Here is a 12,332-nt window from a genome sequence, read left to right as displayed (position 1 = left end):
GAAGAGAGAGTGGCTCAATGCTTTTGCACAGTAGTGTAAGTTCAAGCAGAATCCTCCACAGACTCTTAACAATCTAGAGAAAGTGTGTAATGAGTAAAAATTAAATTGTTACAAAGGCAAAAAAAGAGAGAAAAAATCTGTTTTGATTTAAACAACTGGCCATACATATATATTTGAATAAAACATACATGATATAACGTATTTAATTTGTTGTGCAGAATAAAAGTGTTCCTTTGTTGAACTTTTGTGACTGAACTCTAGCTAAACCTTTTCTGGTCACGTTGTGGAAAATGAGCATGCCCTAAAAGACCAGTTAATGACTCATATTTTAACAAATGTATACATTCAACATGTAAGTGAGGGGAACAGCCCAGTCAGTGCTGTAGTTTATGAGGAATGCTTGTCTGTGGGATGAATTACAGCTACTGGTCAGCAGCTGCTTTTTAAAACCCACCTTCATCACCCACACACTACACACAAACACACAATAACAAGACCTACTAACAAGCAGACCATAGTGGTACACTGAGTGAGTTCTTGTTTAGATGAGCCGCCTGGCTTCCCAAAAACATCCAGGCAAAAACACGCTAAAACAAAAAGAAAGGATCTGTGTGGTCTATGATTAAAACCCTGGAAACTAAATTGTTGATATAAATGTGACTGCATAAACAATGTACCTCCTAGCCTTCCTACTATATGTGTTCTTCCCTTTTTTTGACTACTTTAGCCTAACTCTTTGCAGGAATGCCAAATAGCGGTAGTGAGAAAGAAACATGAAAGAGATGACCAAACAGTGCACAGACATCTAAAGCCATATACCCACAAACTCTCAGGAAATTAACCAGTCTTGCTTTTGTTTCAGTTTATGTCCTAAAAGCTTCTTTATCTGCATTCATCTCTTTGCACTTAATCCATTACCTGTGCTGAACCAGGCTGTAGAATGGAAAGGGAGCTCTTCCAATATATTTACAAGGTACCATAGCAAACGTTTCATTCACTATGCAGGTAAAAGTGTATGTTTAAAGCTTCCGCACATGTTTGCGGGATGTGTGAATTGTTTAGATGAGGGGGGAGCTGAACAGACATCCCTGAAGAATGCTCTTAGAACCTGTTTATAGTCTTCTGGGGGCTTCAGGGACTTTGGTGGCTTTAGGAAGACTGAAAGAGGGAGAGTTAAACTCCTTTGCATAATGACTTCCAGACTATCGCGTGTTGCTTCTCTTTTATGCTGCATACCCCTGTCAGGGTCCATCAACAAGTTTATCCCTCTGTGAGACAAACGTTTTATGGCACAGATTTGGGGTTTGACTGATTTATGTCTCAGACAAAACTGCTTGGCTTACTAGAAAAGAAAGAGCAAGACCGTACAGATACATCGGATACATTCAGAAAATGTTATTGTTAAAGCGTTTCATGGTGGATCAAGAAAACAGAGAATTCATGTATGTATTTTAATTTCTTCATGCTTGAAGATCATGCACAGCTAACTTTATTTTTCCAGGAGATGGGAACAAACCACGCTTTTTGCCCTGTGGCAGCTGGGATAGGCTCCAGCCAGCCTGCAACGCTGAATCAGATAAAACCTCAAGAAAATGGATAGATAAATGAGATAAGATGAGGTTGTGCTATTACAAAAATTGTTATTTTGTGAACATTACCCCATCTTCCTCCCGTAGTTCAAAAAACTTATTGTGTAGAGTAAAACACTCTCCAGTGCTCACATTTTCCAAATACATATTCGTTTTTTTCCTATAATCTGATAATAATGATGTTTCTCCGGCTTACACGCAGAGTGTACAGAACCTGCTTCCTTTCTGATGAGTAAGTCAGCATTTTGTCAGTCAAAGTCAGCACTTACGAGTAAAAAGGGCCAGCTGAGTTTTGGGTATTGTGGCGGATCAGCCCCTGCCAAGAGTAACAACCCATTCTTTTTGCACCATTCCCCGGGAGGGATAAAACTTTAAAATTTAAGTAAGTTCCAGTAAAGTCAAATATATTTCCCAAACGACCCCTCACCCCCCCCCCCCCCCAAAAAAGGGCTTCATACATAAATGCAAAAATGGAAAATGCTCACACTGACTGAAAATTTTTGGAAATCACTCAATAGCTAGATCCCAACACTCGGGCCACTTTAGGTCCATTGCAGGCTTCTAGTGAGATGTAATGATATAACTGAATCTCCACTCTCTCTATGTTGAAAAGCTAACTCATTTACAGGTGCGCTGTTTGCCCTCTGGGTTGTTAGCTCTTTCAGATGGTTCTGCTGATTTTGGTGACATCATGTCTGCCCTGGTTTAAAACTCTGAAAGAAAGAAAAAATCAGGACTGCAGACAGACACAATAATTTCAGTTCTGCTTCTAAGGGTTTATTCATAGAGAAACACTAGAAAGTACCTAAATATAACTGGCTGAATGAGATATCTGATTGGGACAATTCAAACATTTTTCTTTCTCTTTCACTTCTGCCTAACTCTATCGCTGTCATTCTCCCAGAAATCTGCCGTACTTTCTTCAACTGGCTGTAGTTTTAGGCACACGCAGTTTTTTGGACTCAAGTGAGCAGTTTGGTTTTGCATGAAATCTGAAGAACACCTAGGGGCCTGCTGTCTTACTCTCTGCGCAAGCTACTCTTTGAAAGGTTGCCATCCTCCCTCTGCTCCTTGATTACTTGAGCACATGTTTGAGGGAGTGTATTTTTCTATGATTCTCTGTGCTGTTACCAGTCAAGCACCCTTTTCTAAATGAGAACAAAGTGCTCTGGATGTCAGTATAACCTGACAGCCAGCAGCAGTGCTACAAATCCAGGGTCATGCAAAACTATGCTTTTGTGGATTTAGTGGTCTCATAATTTACACATTGGAGATGATCTGACCACCTTGTTCACTCGGAACATTTTAAATGCCAAGCTGTGAGTCAAGTTTAATTGTGTAGTCTTGAGCCACAAAGATGATCTCGTAAGACTGTATATTACTCACGTTCTGAGTGTAATGTATCCTTTTTTTAAATTAATGGAACTTGAAAAATGAGATAAAGACAATAAACATGTTAATAACAAATGAAACAAATACTCAAACACAGGAGAGGCAACACAGCCAACTGGGTCATGGAACACCAGTCACCTACCAGTACAAGAAGGAAAGTTAAAAAAAAAAAAAAAAGAAGAGCCAGCCAGCGTCTGTTAATCTGCCTTTCTCATTTGTGTCTTTTATTGCTGTGGGAACTTATGAAACAGCAGACAGAAGTGAGGTTTCCAATCCTTGTGCGGTATTAAGTGTGCAACCAACGGCCCTCTGTGGACTAAGAGTTGTTCTCTCTGGAGAAACAACCTCTTGGGTCATGTTTGTAAAGGTTTACTTGGTCTTCCCCCAGACGATGACTGCTTTGTTTATGTAATAAAGTAACTTACACAGTAAAAAGAATTTAAATATTAAAAATAAAATAACAGAACAGTGCATCATTTTAAAATGGAAGAATTTACCATGTAATGTTTTGTGGATATAAGCTTTTTAACCACAAATTCACTTTTATAATTTTTTTTCATTAACAGAAACTTTATTTTAATGAAAAAAGGAGCAGATTATTTACTGGCAGAAACATGATCTGTTTTGTTTGACTTTTTTCTTGCTTATTTCTTTTTTTTTTTTTTCATGTTTTCTTTACAGTGTGGGTCCAGACCATGATCCTAGGCACACAAAAAATACAGTTTACATGAAAGATTTATACTAAAAATAGATGCAGCCGAGCGTTAAAGACTTTTTATGTTATTTTAATGTTGATCATTCTTCTTACTTTTGAGTATAAATGATTAGCTAAATAGCCTAAAATACTTCTAAAAAGTAGTTGCCTTGCTCTGCAAATATCCTCTGGCCTTTGGAAAAGTTTGCTCTTCATTTGGCCAACTGGTAAAATTTGAAATTGTTTAATTTTTTTAAATATTAAAATTATAGCCATATTTTCTTTATGGTTTCTAAAACCATAAAAAGATCAATTAAAATAAGAGCTAATGTGTTTTATTGCACATCCATGCCATTAAAAAGGTCTCTTTTTATTTTTCCCAACAAAATATAAGTTTGAGTCAAATTTCCCATTAATGTCAGTGCAATATATATTGAGTCATATAACATGCATCTTGAAGGAAGTCTCTTTAAAATAAATTATCCACTAGAGCCTGGTAGGTCAAGGAAGGCCTAACCCACGTGCCCTTCCTCTTGTATTTCACAATAAGTTACAACCTGTTGGTGCATCTGCCTAAGCTGCCTGTTCTTTCATTAGAAAGAGCTGTGTCAATATTAGTGAAGTTGTAATTCACTGTTATGCTGAATGGTTAGATAATGCTTCCATAACAGGAGGATTTGAGGAGTCAAATGAGGTGTGTGCTGACGCATATGCTTCAGTGCACTCACTGGCAAACCACTTACGTGCTTGTACAGTACCCACAATAAAGGAGGGGGAAGGACAGAGAAAGACAGAAACACAAATGTACAGAAAGTTATACAGGAACGAAACACTATGTGTGTTTAACGTGTGACCTCTGTGGTTTCTCGGGATTATTCCTAAATTTGTATTATTGAAAGATAGATAGATAGATAATCAGCAATTAGAACATCATTGTTAAAAGTAAAAGTACCACAGGTTTGCAGGACCCACTGCACCAGCATAAGGTCAGACAGTGGGTTCAAGGATGTCATCCCGATAGTCAATGACAGTCAGGGTGCTGCTGCCTAGCCTGTAAAGGTCCATCCGTTTCTGATTATTTGATAGAGAAGTTTACACCAGTGCCCTGCAGGATATCATTTTGTTATGCTTTGACGGTGCTCATCCTGTTCCTCCTTGCACAAAGGAGCAGATATCCGTCCTGCTGATGCGTTAAGGACCTTCTACAGCCCCTTCCAGCTCTCCTAGAGTAACTGCCTGTCTCCTGTAATCTCCTCCACACTCTTGAGACTGTGCTGGGAGACACACCAAACTTTCTGGGGTTGATTTCATTAACACAAAAGCAGCTAATTGACAACTGATTAACAACCTCCTCTGCTACTTAACTGACCTTATAAAAAAAAACCAGAAGTTTAACTGACTTCATGCTATACAATGAATAAAAAGTGTTCCTTTATTTCATTTTATTTGTATGATTTACCAGAATGCTGCCCATTCCCAAATTTCTAGGGTTATTTCCAGTTTTTCCTGTTATCCTCAAGTGTATTGGTTAATTTAGGGTTGTCTGAATTAATATGAGTTCTTCTAACTGCTTCTTCTGATGTATTTTATTGACTAATCACTGATTCTCATGCTGAACAGTATTTAGTCTGGCACTCCCTTTAACCTTTATTGATTTATTGCTGTTCTTTTCAGTAAAACACCTTGAGGCCACTTTTTGTTTTGATTGGTATTATTTGCAGACTTGGACAGAATGGTCTTCACAGTTAAAAGACACCCACCCCTAATGGGTCTGACTTGTTTTTGACCTTAAATGACCCATAGTTGTAAAAATTATGTTTGTCTGCCAGATAGCCAGGCCTGTCCAGGGTGTAACTCTCATGCGACCTTTGCTGACCTGGACAAGATAAGTGGGTATCAAAGAGGAAAAAGGTCCACATTGTGTTAGAGAAGCTGTCAATAACACACCAGTCAAGCCAACTTTGCAATGGATTCCTGTGATTTTTTTTTTTAAGGGTATCTGGTATCAAACGCCACCCATTTGGGAATCCTAGCTCCTAAAAACAAATGTTAGGGATTACTTCCAAATACTATTTGACATTTACGCATTACCCCTCATGTCCTGAGGGGGCTCATTTAGTTTGTGTTGATAGACAGCTTGTGTAATCCAATCCTCAGGTACTGCAACCTGTCCAGAGTCATTACTTTGTGCTGAAGTACACACAATGCTGCTTTTTAATGTAAATTGGTAGTGATTTGCCAGACATCATTGGTTGTAAAAAAATTTTTTTAAAAATCTCATTACCAGATAGAGGAAAAAAATACAAGGAAGACACTTTTTTTTCTGTTTCTTACAGGATTGTTCACTGTTGAGCTCTTGAACTCTGCTGATGATGAGTGATTGCAGCTGCTGAAACCCAAAACTTACTCTCTGTGTGTTCGCTTTCAAACACTCTGCCACACACGTACGTACCAGAGATAAGGCGTACAGCACACACAAAGAGCTCACACACACTCAAGTGCTATGCTTTCTTTCAATGTGTTTCCTTTCTAAATCACCCATACACAATAAGGGAGCTTCTTGTGGCCTTTCTGATGCACAACTTACCAGCTTGAGCCTAGTAGAGGATGAACTTTGATGTTAAGAAACATGTGGAAAACCTTGATCTCAAATAAATGAATAGATCAGAGTAGATGATTGGCTTGTTGTGGTTATTTTGTCATCAGGTGACATATTGGCATTGGCATTGATCTAGAAAACATATTTTGAGGAAATGTTTCCACATAGTGTCTTCAAGAACGTAAATCAAAAAGGAATGACATAATCTTCATACTCTCAGATGGGTTTCTGTTGGACAATATGACATGCCAAGCATTCACTTCCTCTCGTGTAATTGCTGAATCAGTTTCACAGTCTGTTTTTTTCAGGAACAAACTGTATGTTGAGGTATAAAAATGACTGGTTTGTTTGTCATTGCTGAAGCATGACAGCATGGGGAAATTGCTGTCATTATTTCCTAGCAATAAAAGAGTCCTGTTATGTCATCGGCAAGTTTCAATCTGTATTATTATCCTGTAAACAGTCAGATAAGCTGTTTCATGTGTATTTTAATTGGAAATGTAATAGAGAGCATCTTCTGTGTGCTAAAACCAGCACAATGCGAAGCAGTTGAAGACCAACACCTGTTGACCAAACAAGAAAACAGTTTTATTGGTTGCACAAATCTTGTTTAACCTGTGCCCAGGACACAGGTTAGATATTTCTACTAGCTGTGACTGGCTCAACTAATTAACCATTACTCCTTCAAAGAATTCAAAATATGTTGCAACGGATAAGGCTGTATTAGCATGAAAACATAAACAGTCAAACTCATGTGTCATTTAATGACAATGATAGTCTAATATATTTTATATTTCTTATTCATTACTTTTTACTTTTTTTTTAATACTAACACTTTTTTTTTTTCCAAAATGTGCCACTGTTTGTTGTTCAATGTTAGCACAGCATGTGAGGCTGGCATGACTGCAATATTATTACGCTTGCACAAGAAAACAAAATAACAATTAAAGTTTTGACTCTTGAATCTTGCATAAAGGGTTTCTGGGAGACAGTCTGCACTAATTCCTGCTATGCAGGCAGAAAATAACTTGGTGAAGGGGCCTGAGGCTGTGAAAGCAGGTTTGTTTATCCATCCACTGAACACTGCTGACACCAAGTGGATCTTAGTGAACAGTGCATCAATGTTGTTAAAAAGCTGAGGTTGAAAGTTTACACACACTCATTTTCCTTCCCAGGGAGTGATTTACAGCATACACCTTTAATGACTTAAAAAAAATAAATCCAACTTGTGAAGCAAGTGGTACCTCACCCAGATGATTTTGGTAGCTATTAAGAAGCCAGGATTGGGTATTTGACTAACTTTTTTGGCAGAATTGGCAAAGTTCTTTAAATTAGTTGGTGTCAGACCTGGGTTGAGGCTGGTGCTGGGGATCATTGTCCTGTTTGAACTGTGTCCAAGTTTCAACCATCTAGCTCTTCAATTTGGATGTAGTTCTACTTCTTCTCATTTTGCAATATACCAGGACCACTGGCAGCCCAAGATCATGAAGCTACTATCACCATCCTTAAAAGCTGCTAAAGTATTCTTAGATTTAAAAGCCTCACCTTTACGCCTCCAAACTCTTGTCACTGTGGCCCGATAGTTTAATCTTTGTCTCATTTGACTCTAAAACTTTTGTCCAAAAGTTGGTCTGCACAGCCATGAAGGCAGCTGCAAATTTCAGTCATGCTTGAATGTGCTGATTTTGGAGCAGAGGCTTTATTGGTCATCCCATTTCAGTTTGTGGTGATTCCCCAGCAACTCATTCACAAACTGGATCTGATGGGGATCAGCACCTCACTGTGTAACTGGCTGCTGGATTTCCTGACAGGAAGAAAGCAGACAGTACGGGTTGGCAGCAACACTTCCAGCACAAGAACACTGAATACAGCGGCTCCCCAAGGATGTGTGTTGAGCCCCCTTCTCTTCACTCTGCTGATGCACGACTGCACACCATCACACAGCTTCAGCCTTTTCATAAAGTTTGCAGACAACTGTGGGAGGTCACATCAGCAACAACGATGAGACCTACTACAGGAGTGAAGTTAAACATCTGGCCGAGTGGTGCAGCAACAACACCTTGTACCTGAATGTGGAGAAGACTAAGAAGATCATCATAGACTTTAGGAGACCCTGCACGCCCCACTAACCATCAATGGTGCTGCTGTGGAGAGGGTAAGCAGCACCAAGTTCCTGGGTGTGCACATCTCAGAAGATCTCTCCTGGTCAAAACAAAAAAACCAAAACACTGCATCACTGGTCAGCAAAGCCCAACAGTGACTCTACTTTCCCTGCAAACTGAGGAGAGCAAGAGCCTCAACCCCCATCATGAGCACCTTTTACAAAGGCACCATTGAAAGTATCCTCACCAGCTCCATCACTGGGTAGTATGGCTCCTGCACTGGGTCCTTCCGGAAAAAGTTACAACGAGTAGTGAGAGCAACGGAGAGGATCGTGGGTACTTCTCTTCCCTCCCTCCAGGACATCTACTGCACCCGCCTCTGCATTACAGGGGACTCCACTCATCCGTCCAACAGCTTCTTCAGTTTGCTGCCATCAGGAAGGAGACTGAAGAGCCTCCAGGCTAGAACCACCTAGCAGACTGAGAGACAGCTTCGTCCATCAGGCTGTCAGGATGCTGAATTCACTCCATGCTCTCACACACACGAATTTCAGACCTGCATTCATCTCTTCCCTCTGAACCCTCGACCCCCCCAAAAATACAAATTCCGACCCACCACCATTCAACTGGACTTTCCCATTGTTCTGAGTATTGGTCAATCCAATGAGTGCTGTCAAACAAATCCTTTTTATGCTGCCGATGAAAAATAACCAGATGTATGCAATCATGATCAACTAATCAACTAATGAGTAGTTAATCGGTTTTGGCCTTGTGAAGCTAAAAGACATCATAGAGTCTTCAGCATCATTATTAAAAGATTTTGGCGAGTTCAAACATGTGTATCCAATTCTTGCTTCTTAAAGTCATTAAACATGTAAGCTGTAAAATCATTAATTTAAGACCACATCTCTGTAATTCTTTCTTCACATTTAAATGTTAAAAAACACAACTTTAAAAAGTTAACTGTTAACAGTTTGGATTTTTTTCACTTCTTTGCAGTTTTTACCGTGGAAATTGTGTAGAAATTAAAAATAATCTCTGTTTGTTTGGGGTTTTTTTTTTACATAAAGTACAAAGAGACGGATGCGGAACACGTTAGTTTTGTCTTCCTTCGGTTAAAAGACCCTATTCGTATGAGTAATGATGAGTCATGATGTGTAGAAACAAGATTTGTTGAAGACCTGGAGAAAATAGGTCACATAGCAGAAAGAGGTAGCTTTGCTTTCTATCTACACATTGTAGTGTAGTATATTGTATTAAAAAAAACACTACACTGATACAGTTGAGCTAAGCTATATTTTTCTCATACAAGCAGCCAAAGCACATTAAAGCATCTTATTCACTGCAGAAACAACACTAGTGCTAGTGCCTGCTGCAATTTCAGCAAGTCTTTCATCACATAGGTCTTCCACGTGTTACAGTATATTCCTCTGCAATCCCATTGCTTGCCTTGTAATTATACAAGTTTTATTACAAGGTAGGCCTATTAAATGTTATTGAAGAGAATTTCTCTTGCACATAATACACAAACATAATGTTCGAGGGAAAATGAAAAATACAGGCAAAGACTTCAAGAATAGCAGGTAATTGAAAAGCAATGTGCTAAAATACTCCAGATGGTTTTTAGTCCACCCAGCGAACAAGCTGTGGAAACCCAGACCCAACTGTAAACGTGCAGAATTGCAGGGATCACATTACCGTAAATATTCTAAAAGAGTTGATTGTAATTGGATTCCTTGGGGAAGAAAATGTCTTCATTTCCTTTTCCTTCATATATATATATATACATATATATGTATATATATATATATATATATATATATATATACATATATATGTATATATATATATATATATATATATATATATATATATATATATATATATATATATATATATATATAGCATTGAAAAATGTTTCCTTCATGGGGAGCTTCCAGTGAATTGTGAATGCAGGTGTTACTGTTGCTGTCCTTTGAACTGAAGTGCAGTTGTCGATGACGTATCTTGGTGCTCTTATTTTGAGACAGTTGTATAACACAACTATTTAGTATGTTCAGTATGTGTGTTTAGTTCTTTAGTGTAACATTACCCTGTTACTTTGGATGAGGTGACCTTTGTATTTACAGCTAGTCAAACGTTCACATACTGTACACTTCCACAGTACGGGCATGAATGTCATGGCAATTTGGGGCTTTTAATGATTTCTCAGTTCTGTTGCTGGAACACCAGTGAAGGAACCTTTACATCAACCAAGAAAGAAGCTCCTGTTCCAAGCTCGACTGACGTTTGCATCTACCCATGTGGACAAGCCAAATAAAGTTTTATTATAAGATGAGATAAAGATTGAGCACAGTTGGATGCTCCAACAAGATAATGATCCAAAACACACATCAAAGGTAGTTTTTGAATGGATAGAGCAGGCAAACATTAAGCTTCCAGAATAGCCTTCCCAATGTCTTGATGTCAACCCTATTGAAAACATATGGACCATACTTAAAAGCTGGATCAGTGCCTGGAAGCAAATTCAGATGAACTCTAGCAATTCTGCTAAGGTGAGCAGTCAAATATCCAGCCGGAATTATGCCAGAAGCTTGTTGATGGCTACCAAAAGCACTGAGGTGTAATTTACAAAAGGTCATTTTACCAAATATTAGTTGGCGTGTATGTATATATCTAAGCCAGTATTTTTAACCCTGAATTATTGTGACAAATGACCTGGATAATCTAGCCATAAAAATGCACTTTACTGCAGTAAAATAAAATTAACAAGACAATCTTACATCTTCCAGTTCATTAACAATAACCAGTCTAATTGTGCTTTTGTAGTTTCATCCACTAACAAACTACTTAACCCCTCCAAAACCATACCCTCTAAATTTCTCATCAATGTTATCAATAACCTAAAGATCAGTAGTGACGCACAAAGAATTTTAGCTTTTCTGGATCTCACTCCTGAATTCAACACTGTTTATCCTGACATTTTAATTCAAAGGCTGCATGGCACAGTTGGTTCAATAGAACAGGTTCTTGATTGGCTTTCATTTTATCTAAAGGGTGGAAATTTTTATGTTTCAAATGGCAATTTACAACTTGAACAACTCAAAATTTAACTAGGGGCTCAAGGGTCTGTCCTTATTCCATTGCTGTTTAACCTTTACATGCTCCTATTTAGTACTGCCATAAAGAATAACAATATGTCCTACCAATCTTATGCAGATGACACACAGTTGTACTTATTTTTTTCCTCTGATGAGCTATCCTCTGTTCACAAACTAATGATTTGCATTGATGACATTAACTACTGAATGCCATATTACTCGGTATCATTCTGCACAGTGATCACAGTTTTGATCATTTTTGATAATTACATCAATACGAGAATTACGAGAATTGCTTTCACTCACTTAAAAAGACATATCCATGGTTAGAAAATTTCTATCTCAAACTGACTCTGAGAAAGTGGTCCATGCATTCACATCAAGAAGGTTAGATTATTTTAAGGCAAAATTATCCAAACCATCAACACTTTAGCTGATTCAAAATGCAGCAGCCAAAATCATTACATATATGTGGAAAGTTGAGCACAAACCAAGCATTGAAGGCACTTCATTGGCTCCAAGTGCAATACAGAACCTTTAAAATCATTTTAGTAGTTCATAAGCCCCCCAGGGAATCTCTGACTTGCTCACTGTTTACAGTCCAGTCAGCCCTCAAAGGTCACCAGGTGCAAATCCTTTAGCTGTTCCTAGAATTAGATCTCAGTGTACTGAGGGTGCTTTCACTTACTGGGGTCCTTTTCTTTGGAACAAGCTGCCTGCTGACCTGAGAACAATTGCATATGTGCATTTAAAAACAAACTAAAAAACTTTTTTTTTTCTTTAAATTGAAACAGGCTCAATAAGAGTTTTTTGGTTTTATTGACTTTATTTTGCTCATATATATATATATATATA

The sequence above is a fragment of the Astatotilapia calliptera genome, chromosome 10, assembly GCF_900246225.1.
Source record: "Astatotilapia calliptera chromosome 10, fAstCal1.2, whole genome shotgun sequence".
Classification (NCBI taxonomy): Eukaryota; Metazoa; Chordata; class Actinopteri; order Cichliformes; family Cichlidae; genus Astatotilapia; species Astatotilapia calliptera.
Note: the sequence above shows the minus strand (reverse complement) of the source record.